The sequence below is a fragment of the Cygnus atratus genome, chromosome 5, assembly GCF_013377495.2.
Source record: "Cygnus atratus isolate AKBS03 ecotype Queensland, Australia chromosome 5, CAtr_DNAZoo_HiC_assembly, whole genome shotgun sequence".
Classification (NCBI taxonomy): Eukaryota; Metazoa; Chordata; class Aves; order Anseriformes; family Anatidae; genus Cygnus; species Cygnus atratus.
This window is the reverse complement of record NC_066366.1, coordinates 8,448,609-8,462,075: the sequence shown is the minus strand read 5'-3', so window position 1 is coordinate 8,462,075 and position 13,467 is coordinate 8,448,609. Positions and strand designations below refer to the sequence as shown.

The window sequence follows — 13,467 nt, the reverse complement described above, 5'->3', positions numbered from 1 at the left end:
ACAATGCAACTTTTCATACAGAATGCATTCCAAAATAATGCTTTTTAGAAACAGAAGTGACAGAAGAAACAGAGAGATGAAGAGGGAGGGAGGTACATTTATAGCTGTAGAGCGAACACAGATATCTTTAGGAAAAACATTCGTGTTGGATTTTGCTGTTTGCTCTGGTCTCTTGATACAGAGTGAATGCCTCTTTCACTTCATTGCATCCATCCAGACTGTTGTTTCCTGTCACGTCAAAATGCATGCAGCTAGGGTGATTGCTACATGGTGTAGATTGCAGTGGTGAGGAAGATGACCAGCTACCCTCAGTCACAAATGAGTAGTTGTGTGAACTTCTCTCATCATGTATCAGCATGCCATAGCAACATAACTCCAAAGGCATTCATTACGGTACCTCAGTTGTTGCAACAAGTATGAAATGAATGTGATGAATGTGGCAGAATATGTAATTGTTACAAAGCACTTTTAAACAGTACAACGCACATCGCAATACACTGCATTAATGTAATGATCAACAGTATTTGCCATCCTAGGATAAAATGTCATAGGAGGGGAAGTCCAAAAAGTGCTAACATTTTGGGTTTGCTCTGATGAAGAAAAACTTAACTGTGAAGTTCAGAAATCACGTATGAAACCATAAACGACCTCCATACTTAGCTGGGTAAGTGCAAACCTGTATTACTTAAGTTCCATGAATATGGTGGAAAATAATGTCTTAGTATACGTCATTGTGAATTTGGCCTAGTGATCTACCATTTAATTTTTAAGTAAAAGTTAAATCATGGTGACAATAGCTACTCTACAAAAATCATCTCTGAAATGCCCTTATTCTTTTGTTCTGAATAGACTCACTTCTCCTTCAGGTTCTTAAATATAATAAATTTGCTGGTAGAGGACAAGAATAACAATAAAAGTGAAATCAAACACAAATCAGGAAGAATATGAGGGCATAAGCAATTGTTTTGTAAGAGAAGATTTTATGTGAGTTTTCATTACAAAGAGATGAGATTCATTGGAAATTTATGTATGTGGAGAGAATACTTAGACAAAGAATAAATCCATTGCAGTAATTCTCACTGTTAGTAGACAGACTGTTAATATGTCTTTTCACATTATGCAAAAACAGCAAACAAAAATAAGGGTCACAGCTTTAAGAAGAGTTGTTTGTAATATCTGTTAGACTGAGCAAAATGTCACAACATGTAGTCTTCTGGAAAAAGCAAATAGGTCATTAAATCTCAGATGAATAAAGCATGTTTCCAAAGTGCTATGGAGTTTTGTCCTTTTGGAATCACTGCAGCAGTGCATGGGCTGTGGCTATGATATGTGAAGACAATCGGGCAATAGGTTTTAGTGGGACTAAAATTTGCCCCATGGTGTCAGAATGAAGGGCTGCTTTGAAGATTGTCTCATGCAAAGAAAGAGACCCACCAGCTGCAAAACAGGTGGTAACCCACCAGGGGCAGGCACATATGAAATCACGGCCCTTTACTTGGATTTCAGTGAAAGGAAAAATGAAAGGATAAAAGGTAGAAGACCTGATTCAGAGGAGCAGCCTCCTGACTTTTTATTACGGCTTTCATAAACGAGATTGTGTTTAGGCTGTACACTGGGATAATGAAGATTCCAAATGTTGAACACAAAACATGTGGGCCTCAGAACCAGGTGCACGTCTGCTTCATGTGTTAAAAAAAACTCATTGGTGCAAGGATATGTGTTTTCATGATGTGTTTATATCTTTTATGCAACTATTTCTTTAGTGAAAGGAGCTTACACTGTTACTATGCTCAGGGAGTTGGTAACGTTGCCATTCAGTCCCCAGTGGTTCCATCACGAAACCCAACTCTCCTGTCTTTTTAGAGAACTTGGAACGGAAGAATGAGCTGGAACAACCTGCCCTGCTGTATTATCTCAGAGAATAACACAAGGCTGCCAACAGCAAAATTGAAGTTATTTCAGATCTTTCCAAAGTTCTAGACTCAAGAGAAAAGTCAATTTTAAAAGAAGGTAATATTTTTCCTGTGTATTTCTTTATTGCCATCTTAATGAAAGGAGAGAGCACTGCATGTAGCATTTTTGAAAGAGAAGGGAGAAGAACAAGAGCTTTTATCTGGCCCTGAAATACTTAGTGTATAGCTAGCATTGCACTGAATAGGGTTTTATGGTTTATAGGCAGTGCCAAGATGTAATTCCTGTCCAACAGTAACAGGGAATATTTCCCAGCACTGAATCTTGATTGCCTGTGCTGTTTCCTGTTAGAATAGCCTTGCATCTTCTGGTTGGCCTGGTCAGATAGAGTTTTCCCCTATAGTTTCTTGGACACAAAGAAGCTGGTATGGGCCAGGGATCACTCCAGCTGACAGCTGGGAGCAATCCATTTTCTGGAAAAAGATAATATAATTGTATAAATGCAGAAAGACCAGTGGCCACAGGGAAAGAAAACAAGCTCTGTTAATGTTTAGTTTAGCTAGTTGTGGAAGACTCTTGTATAAAAGTCCCCTTTTAAAGTGAATTAAATGCTCTCAGCAGTTCCTGGGATTGGACGGTTTTGTCCAGTAGGAAATTCAAGTGTTAAATTTTGGATAGAATTGCTACCATTTAGAAAGTGCAATTGAAAAATTTTCTAGCATTGAAAAGATCTTAAGATTAACATCCTGAAATATAGTTGTATTAAATATGGGGAGAGGACAAGTAACAGGAAGGAAGAAATGAGAAAAGTTATCCTCTTAGCTTGCAGAGAAAAACAAAGCTTTCCATGATGCTGAGGTTTCAACACATGGCATTAGCTTGAGCATTGTGGGAGCTGCTGTGATTACAGCCCATTGGTTCTTTAGGGGTGGACTTTTATGGTCAAAAAATGTGAGATTAAGAAGGAATTTGTGAGGTTGTGTCTGCATGGTGCAAGAAAGCAAATACCATTCATACTCGATAGACTAAAATGTGGATGGTTTCACCAGGGCACCTTTGAGATGGGCTGCCTGTGGCAGAAGATTAAAATGTGAGTTCAGTTCTTTATTTAAGTAGTCAGTTAAGTAAGTATGAGATGGTGTATGTGACTAGCTTCCCAGAATCTCCCAGGACAGCTAAAGTGAGCTGTAAATACATAGTGTACATTAGTGATCTCCCAAGAGACATCAAGCTGTCACTGTTGAGCAAAAGAAGATTTTCACTGTATTGAGATAGATCTTGCAACAAACTTATGGTAGACATTTCCTTCCAAGTGAGGGGGGGATGCTTCTGAAGTTGTTGTTAGGACAGGCATTTTAGAATGTTATAAATAACACTGTTAATATTTCAGTCATCATATTTCATTCACTCACAGGACTTTAATCTGCTTTTGCAGAATTTGCAGGATTGCTGCTCTCTAGACTTCTGTACTTTTAACATGATATATTAACTGCTTTTTTGCAGCACCGTGTGAACTCCCCTCCTAGTTTGAATTAGTTAAAAGTTATTCTAAAATCCTCAGATTTCTTTTGTTATTACTTAAAACACTTTCCATAGCTATGTTTTTAAAAAGTAAATAACATCTGGCTGGTGTGTTTGAAAAATCAGTCTGTAGCAGATAATGTAAAAATGACCTTGGCCCTAAAAGTAAAAGAAGAGGTGTGGGGGGAGACAGGAAGCTGGCTGAACACTATGCTAATAAGAACACAGCTCATACTCTGCGTAAAGAGGGGGAAAGAAAAAAAAAAGACTTCTCAGTGAAGCACTTTAAGGCTAGGCTATTTGAATGTTTTTTGTCTGAATGACTCAACACTGAGCTCATGAGAGTCAGATCAAATCCAAAAGGAAGAGAAGAGGCAAAAGTCCAGCTGGGAGTCTTGCTATTCACTGATTTACAATAAAAACGTTGATAAAATATGAATCTTCTGAAGTCCAGGCAAGGTAAAACAACTTAAATTGAGACAATGAATAAAATAAATATTTCTAGCTATTAAAGCTTGTTGCTGATAACAAAAAAAACTTCAGTAATAGAATTTATTGTAAATTTATATTTAATTGTTTCATCATATTTTTGAACTGGGAAGCTACTTATTTCTTGTATCTCACTGTCACTGTGATTCATTTTGTTCTTTCTTAATTGTTTATTAAAAAAATCAATAAACAGTCACCAGCTGGGAACGAAGTCACAAAGTTGCAAAGAACCTATCAATGCCAACTGAAATCCAAGGTCAAGTTGTTGTTGACTTCAGTAGATACCAAATCCTAAAACAGTAAGGGGGACACTGATGTTTGTAGCTCTGCTTTGCTTAAAAGTCATTCTATCCTAGTGCTTCAGCTGTAAATTGCTAAAACAATGCTCACCGGATATTTTAGAACATGTATTTATCACTTCAGGTCTGTCCTATTTGCACATGGCTGAGATGAATATTTTTTTTCAGTGTGATTTTAAAACTTGGAGATAATAATTGTGGTAAATTCAAACCATTGGAACTACAGTGGGTATATTCACTTTTCAGCTGATTCACTGGGGCTATGCACAAACATGCAATTTTGCCAACAAAGTTTACTCCTAAATTATAAAAGGATATCTTTATAATCCTCTGTACAGATATAGTTGCCCTTCTCTTTTCACAACAGAAGACCTGGTCAAAAGAAAGCTTGCAAAAAAGATGTTTTAACTTCACAGTTGCTAGATCCAATGGCACACTTGTCCGAGGCACTGAATTACATAGACTCATAGGTGGGGGTGTGTAAAAAGCCCTAGAAGTAGTACATTGTGTATGCAGAAAGGAAAAACTGTACGGGACATTAAGCCTGATACTTATATTTAAAATTAGAAGAAATTTATGTTGCTTCCTGGTATTCTTACTGAAAAAAAACATCAGTAAATCTTTTTTGATGCACTATTGTAACAACTTTCTGACCCCTTTGTGTTCCCCAGCATAGCACTACCCCAGCGTTACACTTTGAGCAGTGTCCTGTACTCTGGTACTTAAATTTCAGGATTAACAGAGCCAGCTGAAAGAAAGTGAAAACTTATTCCTGAGTAGGAACATACTGTCCATTAAAGGTAAAATGTGAAGAATGAAGACTTTTCTTTCAATTATTTTTCCACCTTCACAGGGGACATAGAGCAATCCTGTGCTATGTGGTCCTCTCAGAGGCCACCATAACAACCTCATGGGTCCAGTGAGAGAGGCTGCAGTTATCTTTTTTTCTTCCCAAGTGTGTCTTAGGAGCATTCTCACTGCCTTTATGGTAGCTTGATATGGCATAGACACATTACCAGTCTACATTACTTTTCAAAGGTCAGTCTTCAAGCCAAGATAGTTACAAAGGCCAATTAGGAAATCCCTTCCTCACGAAGCAAACCACAGCACTTACCCAGAGAGCAACACTGTTAATGAGTTGATTTGGTATTTTCATGCCAAGGGGGAGAGGCAAGCAACCTGCACTTGCACCACAGAAACATGTGCAGCAATGGCAGATCTTACCAAGGTTAGCAAGTGTCTTAAATCTAGAGCAGCTCCGCAGACTGCGGCAGACTTTGCAGACCTGCATCATTTTACAGGATTGGACTATCTTTGGCAACCTCACACGTTCTGCAAGTTTCACGTCGAGTTTTTAATGACTTCAAGTTGTCACAGTTTTTGTTGATTGTACAATCAGGAGTGCTTTAAAAGTGCTTTGTCCTGTGGAAACCACTGTTTAAGCAGTGGTTTCCACAGGACAACATTCAGTAGTGCCAAGCAGAGGTTTAGGGGTAGCAGTCACAGTAGTTGGTTCTCCATTTTGTTTTCCATCAACCTGCCTTTGTTGATTGATTATTTTTTTTCAACCTAAGAAATGATTAATCTAATGATAACTGACGTAAGTAAAGCTCATTTACACAAAGATATGGCATAAAGACTTGGATACAAGCCAAGTATGTGATGTAATGTTTGTGTATAGTGTAGTTAGTGGATAAAAGCAATAAGTACGGTAATTTTATTAAGGTAGTTGTCAGAAAGAAATCTCTATCTCTTATGTTAATGCAAAAATTCTATAATGATGTGAATTAAGGTCAGATTATAATTATTAATTAAGATAGCTGGCACTGCAGATATGTCTAGCACAACACTAGACGCTGAACAGAAGTTTCTTTCATAGCAGTCTTATTTTACTAGCAAATGTTGCTTATGAGTATCATGGAATTGTGCAATTAATTATGCTTAACAAGGAATAGCTTTAGCCTACCTAATTGATTCCCTGATAATTTGCCTAGAAGATGACTGAAGATTTCTTTGTGCATTTCCAGGTGTCAGCTTTTGGAAATGGATAGTTTTGTTGTCATCCATTTACAGGAAAACTGTGGTCTTTCCTGCTAATCTGTAATGTTTCTTCCACAAGTACTATGACAATATTATGAAATGTCTCTATACCGTTGTCCATTTAAATTTTATGGATAGAAATATACTTTGATCTAGTTTATTAATGTTTTCAGTCATTTGATACAGGTCTACCCCTTTTCTAAAACAGTGAATTAGTATTTATAATGCACTAATTGTCTTCAAAACTTTTGTTTTGAAGGACATTCTTGAGCGGCAATCTCCAAGTTACATCGAAATGGTGTTGTTTGTTATTTTTAGAAAAGTTGTGTAAGTAAGAGAAATTTATAGACCATATTGCTGCTTGTAAAAGATTTGTGGTATGTAATTCTGTCAAATTTTAAATCCTCTGAATCCTATTTTATGACAGTAATAAATAAATAGTGTGATGAGTACCAGAACACTGCTTCCTGGCTGCACAGAAGTGGCGGCCTGTTGTAAGGCTCTCAAGTCATGTCCAGAAGTCCATTCTTTTCCCCTGTCCTGATGAGCTTTTCTGTACAGTCTGCATGTGTGTCTGCTTTATTTTGAGGTAGCTGGATGGGTATTGTTCATCACTTCTCTGTCCATCAGATGCTATGAAACATTTGGAAATGTCAACATAATTCTTTGTTCACTATTGGCTATAAAATAGCTGAATGTATGTGTTATTTTGCCTAAAACAACAAAAATGTGTCAGGACACTCCACATTCTGAAGCAAAATATTGACTGGCTCATTTTGCATATGGTGACTTCAAACATTCATCAAATGAACAGTGCTTATTTGGTGTTTTCTATACTTCGGTAGTTAGCCCAATTTTTCTTGCCCTAGGAATTAGTTCTTCAGCTACTGCACTTACCTTTCCATCGGGGAGTAAGGAATGCCTATTTTCACCTTCATTGCAGTATATTATTCACATACTTGTAGCTCTTTCTTCAGTGAATTCTTGTTATGCAAACCAATAAAGGCAGTTAATGGCCCCTGTCTGTTATTTGTGCATATAGCAAGTCGTGCTGTGCTGTGGTTCCAATTTCTAATTTGGTTATACAGCTTGAAGTCTACCAGGGTACCATCAAGTAACTAATACATTCATTTCAAACTGTGTAATTAATTGCACTTTAATTCTGTTTGATTATTGGACAGTACTGTGTATCTGAAAGCCATTAAACTCTTTATATGACAAGGTATACAAGTTTCTTTCTGAATGTATTCTGAGGACAAATCTATTAAGTTTTTTCTGCCTACTCACATTCTGGCTTTGCAAATTTCTATTTTTTCAAGCCAGAAACAAACCTACAGTTTCTATATAATAAACTTCTGCAGACTTCAGTGCTGCATTTTTAATGGACTCAAAAGTCCATGCATGCATTTTTAGCCATCTCATTTTTGTTGTTCATGGTTAAGCCAAAAATGTAGTCTTTAGCAGGTTTGTATTCCACTTTGGTACTTTCTTTCTCACAACAAATCTCATCCTACTCAAATTTAGTTCTGTGTACACCTGTTACTACTAGTCCTTTAAAACAATTGCTGCCAGGAATACAGATCAAGCTGAAATCCCATCTACTGTATTTTATACTCACATTTAATAATGATAGCGTGTGTCTGAAGTCCAGAATCTCAAAAATCATCTGAAAAGGCAGTGATGATAGACCACCGAAACAGGAGGATAGTTTAAAAAGAAAGAAAAAAGGTAAACCTTGGGATTTTTGTTCCCAATTGCTTGTTTTGTTTTCAAAGGAACAAAGGAGATGGAGGTTTTAGGCAAAAAAAGAAGGCAAGAAAAGTAAAATAACTGTTTCCTCCCGGGAGGGAGAAAAGTGTTGTCAACAAACCACCAACAGTCTATGCATTTGCCACCTGTCTGATGGTGAAGGGGGGACTTGAAGAAGACAAGGGGGTGGTAGTTTATTTTCTGCAGGGAGGGTTTTCCTAGCTAAGCGAAGGAGGAAATACACAGATGCCTGAGGGAAAGCAGATAAGCAGTTAGGAGAACCTGGTATCGCTAGGAAAATAGAGGTGAGCTGACTTGAGAACAGTGGAGAAGAGCTGATTCCCTGAGCAAAGAGCTGATGACAAAGCTTATTGATTCCTGTGGCTTTGCAACAAATCTTGAAGGCTGTATCGTGAAACACTGCTCTTCCCTCCCTTGTCTGGCTGAAACTACAGACGTAACTGTCTGCGTCCTCTTCATGTCTGAGACTCATTTTTAGAAGATATTTTGCAAATGTCAGAATTAGATTTATTTTTATGTTCAGACATGTAACTGTTGCTTAGAAGTACAACTAATAGCTATCCACACACATACATGGACATGGGTAGGCTGAGAAGAGACTCAGTTGCTTGCTTCTCTGTCTCCTGTCCAAGTGACTTGACTCTGGTTGTTCACCACACTTACCCAGTTCTTGTTCTTCTCTACACTCCATAAGTTGAGGCTTAAATTTTTTTATTACTACTTCATTTTTCTCTGTCCTATCACCTGGGCTTCACTAGAATCTGAAATAACCCATCTATGTGCAGGTATTCTCTCTCTCTCTCTTTTTTTTCTAAATTTTCCTTCACTGTTATTAGCATATCTTCTAAGTGAGAATATAGGTGTATTTATTTTTAAAAGCAAGTATGGACATGTTTTTCATTTGTCATCCTGGGTTCTCTCTCTCTCTCTCTCTTTTTTTTTTTTTTTTTTTTTTTTGTGCTGCATTAAATGACTGAAGGCTATCTCTGCCACTAGATTCTTAATTAAGGACTTGTCTGTGCCTAGAGGTAAGACTTTGGAGTGCTACAGTGCACATGGCATTGAGGAATACTTGAGATTAAGACTCTATTTAAGCAGACATTTTTATCAGATTTCACGTTTAGCCTTTTTTTCCCATGTGCCAAATGAAAAATTACAGATGAATTTCATCAGCAGCTAAACTTCAGAGACTGAAACATGCTCAATGTAGAAAGAGCACTGGAATTTCTTAAAGTAAGCATTTTGAGTATCTAAGCGAGCATGTGCAAGAGGTAAATGAGGAAAGTAGGAGACAGATCCCAGTCCCTCAAAACAAATGTCAACTTCAAAGGATACTAACTCCTCAAAATAGATGAAAATTTTCACCCTAGTTTTATAGTGTGTGCATATCATTTTCCTTTCTTCGTCATCTTATTCCTGGAAATTTTAGTCAGTTTTGCTTTCTGTTTGCATGTTGACTGTCTGAAGAAGCACATATTGAAGAACTTAAGTCCAGGCTGAAATTAAATTGTATTTGAAAGAAAAACCATTATATTGAAAAAGCTTGGTACCAGGTGCAGTTTAAGCTGTATTCTGCTGATGTGCTTAAGGATCCATATCATCATACATACCTGCCTGCCTCTTTAAACTTGCAGATGTTTAGATGAGAGAGGAGATAGATGCATGACTGCAAGTTTAAGTCAGTCTTTATAGTGTTGGCAGGAATAGTCATAAAAATCATTCAATTTTCACATCTGGTTCAGTAATGCTGAAATTACAAAAGTTACTGAAAATATATTTCTCAGTTCCACAGTTCAGTGTCTGCTCAGGATTAAATTTTACACTTTTTCTCTGCCCCAAAATTTGCTGGATGGTTTGTTACCCTGATGGCCCTTAAATGTCTAGTATGCTCTTAAGACAAAGTGCTGAGATAATAAATAAATAAATAAATAAGTGATTTTTATCTGTGTTGACATTAGGTTTTTACTCTATATACAGCTGCATGCAGTCACAGCATCAGTTCTAGAGATTAAACATTCTGACAATAGCTATAAGAAAGATGGTCAGATTAATTTCTTATCAAACTGAGTTGATTCAGAGTAAGGAATAGAAACCATCTGATGTATTTTACAGATCAAAGCTAATTCTCCATTGACACACATGCACTTGAGTAGGCGCACCTGTGTGACAGCTAAATTATAGGAGTGCTTTACACACACATTATCTTGTCACAATATAAGAACATCCTACTGTGCTAAAATACCTCTTCGGGAAGAAACATGTAATTTTCCTATAGTGTTGGGGAGGATGCTAAGCAGCTTCTTTCTTTTTACATCTCCTTTATTTTCACCTTCTACAGGCATGAGAGAAGAGCAAAAGTTTTAAATAAATTTGAAAACTATTCATTTTATTTTATCTGTCACTTCACTCTCTCTTCACCTTCTGTCTATTTAATGAAATGTGTTAGTAGCTCTGCTTATGGCTGGAAGGAAAACAGTGATTTGGCTTTAGAATTTAGTTGCTTACTTAAAGGGACTGATTATAAGGATTTTTTCCATTTATGTTTTAGGGAAGGTGAATATGTCAATATTTATTAAAACATATCTACAACACTTTTGTAAGAAATGGCAACAAAGCACAGTAGTTTTTATTGATTCATTTGTGCTACTAGAATGAGACTTGGTTTTGTTTGTTTTGGAAAGGTTGGTGAATGTGGCAGCATGCCCTAGCAGCTCATGCTGGCCAGCTTGAGACTAGGGGTAGGTCAATGCAGGCTTCTGAAAACTTAATCTTTATTAAATCAACATCCTATAAATTGAGCTCAACTTCTCCCAACTTCCTATAAGCCTATTTATCATATGGGACCTCAAATTGCAGCAGGGCAACATTGGTAACTGAGCTGACACTGGCTCTGTTTGTACCAGGGCTTTTTTTGATTGTCAGCCCATTACAAAGAAAAAGGAGAATTGCAGAAGCAGAATAATCCACTTCAACACTTATCTCTTGGAACAGTTTCCCTGTCTTGTGGTGCTTATCCCATGCTTCCGGTTCTGGAAGCCAAAAAAAAAAAAAAAGTTTAATATTTCTTTTCTGCAGGTCCATGCTCCTACAGGTGCATACACTAAAAATGCACTAAAATACAATAAATAAACAAAAGAGGCACCACCGAGCAGAGGCCGGTGGCCTGCCAGCTGCCTGCCAGCTGCTTGCACAGGGGCCATGTGTGGAGCAGGCTGCTGGGCCTGCAGCTCAAACAAACGCTGCTCGGTGCTGAGGAGGCAGAACATGGCCGGCTGGGCGCCATCTTGGCATCCTTCTCGCCTGCCCCATGGCGGGTGTCCTAGCACTGGCGGCGCACGAGGACATTCAGTGACGCTGCCTGGGTTGAAGATTTGGTCTTGAGGAACTGTTATGGTATGCTGGGGGAAACATTTTTAGAGTAATTCAAGATACTTTTTTATTTTTATTTTTATTTGGTTCTTTGGAATGGCTTGTTGCTGTATGGAGCACTGAGCGTGCACCATGTCAGGCATGCTAATGGTAAATGAATTTCTCTACATATCTAACAGTTCGGAGTTCTCCTTTGTGGTTGTTGGCTATTAATTTCCACAGTTTATACATCTGTCTCATCAGTGGTACTGATTTAGAAGCTTTTCTTCAGGCTTGTTTTAGTTTGTTGCATTGTTGAACTTTTCAGAAGAGTTCTGTTGTTGCTCAGAATGTTGTCGGCACTGCCCTGTGTTTGTGCTCAGCTTGTAGCATTTACACACCCAGACAGGCCCCACATAAATAAAAGTTACTAAACGAGAAGCTGGGGTTTCAGGAGTAGTTGCATTTCCCCACTTTTCCTTGTTCTGGTGTGGTCTGTAAGACGTAGCCTTCTTTTAGATGTAGGCCTTCATCTGCCAGCCAGGGCCCTGTGCACAGAGGGATATTCTGCTTGCTAAAGGTGACTTTAGTTGAAATGTGTCTGTGGCTTCCACTTGTGTAAAGTAGTTTTACATGCAGCTTGATTTTTAACACTGACTAAAATGACACCACAGGAAAACACGAGATATCAAATTTCCTCATGTTCTGGAAGCTGGGAAACAGTTTCTGTCTTCACGTATCATGCTTTGGCTTATTATGTGAATAATGAATATGAGAAAAGTATCTTTTATTTCTGAGTTTACCAAAGCTGATATTTTACAGAATTTCACAGCAATTTTAGATTAGAGGACTAGACAGATCTATGCCATCCTCTCCTTCTCAACACTGCTAACATTTCCTGCTCCTATTCACCTGTGATTAAGCTCACACATCTTGAATCTCTCACATGAAGGTTGGTTGCTATGGAAAAAAGTGTGATCTCATAAATGAATCTATTCTGTATAAGAAAAATTCAAGTATAAATCTGATACTATTCCAATATTGTGGAGAAAAAACGTGAGGGAAAGCAAGTGAATATTGTTAAAATGCAGTATATTTCCCACTTCCTATTCATGTATAATCACAATGATTACATTGAATCATTACATCTTATGTTGTGCATACTCTGAAATACTGATTACCCTGTCTGAAATATTGATACACAACACTGCACTTTTACTAAGTACTTTTAATTACTAATTTGTTAAATAGAGCTAGGGTAGTACCTTCTCAAGAAGTGGAGCCTTTTTTTTTTTCCTTCTGTTATAGTCTTGTGTATATGTAATAGAAAAAAGTTTGGCATGCTTTTTACCAACAGAATTTCTTTCAGTTTGGGTATGAGTTAATCATTGGCATGGATTGTGGGGCCTGTCTGGGTGTACTGTAAAGGTATGTATTTTCTCTTTGATAAAGCTGGACACACCAACGTTATTGAACAAAACTGTTGTGTAGCATACTTATACATGAACATAGTGAGAGAATGTGACACATTTTGAATTACCTACAGACTGATGTTTTTACCATTTTCTCATAAGAAAGAATATAATTATGTATCAAATTTATGACTGAGAAAAAGTCATCTGCTTTATCATATTCAGTTATTATTATAATTGATTGACAATTGATTCACATGAAATCTGAATTTTGGCAAATTGTAGTTATTCCTGAGGACTTCTAAAAAGATTAAATATTTCTTTTTTTGTTTTCTTTTTTTTTTTCTTTCTTCCCTAGTAAGACTATCGCTTGTTTGGCAGAACACATTTAATGACGCTGTTCTCCGAATCCCTATCCATATGTACGTTTATCGTTTACCACATGGCATGTGCTGAGTGGTTATATGCCTGGAATCCTGCTGTGAAATGGCAATTTTGCTTTCCTTTTTTTCCTTTTTTTTTTTCTCCCTTGCTTTCCTTCTCAATCCATTATTTTCTTTTAGTATTGGTGGTTACAACCACAGCATCATGGTGTCTTTCACAGGACACTGGTGGACAAGATGGAGATTCATGGAGCCCTATCCTTGGCATGTAATGAAAGTTCTGCTTTTCTGTCT

The 13,467-nt window shown here is 37.4% G+C and overlaps 1 long non-coding RNA gene across 6 annotated transcripts in view; it reads left to right on the top strand.

Annotated features, from left to right (window-relative positions):
* Positions 1–500: 500 nt before the first annotated feature.
* The window catches only part of LOC126913325 (uncharacterized), a 204,964-nt gene continuing 191,997 nt past the window's right edge, over positions 501–13,467 (top strand). For 4 of the 6 annotated variants that reach the window (XR_007708366.1, XR_007708365.1, XR_007708367.1 and 1 more), the window contains exons 1-2: positions 501–664; positions 1,864–2,010. This is a non-coding gene — a long non-coding RNA (uncharacterized LOC126913325). Of the gene's footprint in view, positions 665–1,863; positions 2,011–3,773; positions 3,892–13,467 lie in introns of those variants that run through there. The other 2 variants (XR_007708368.1, XR_007708370.1) reach the window with 2 other exon arrangements.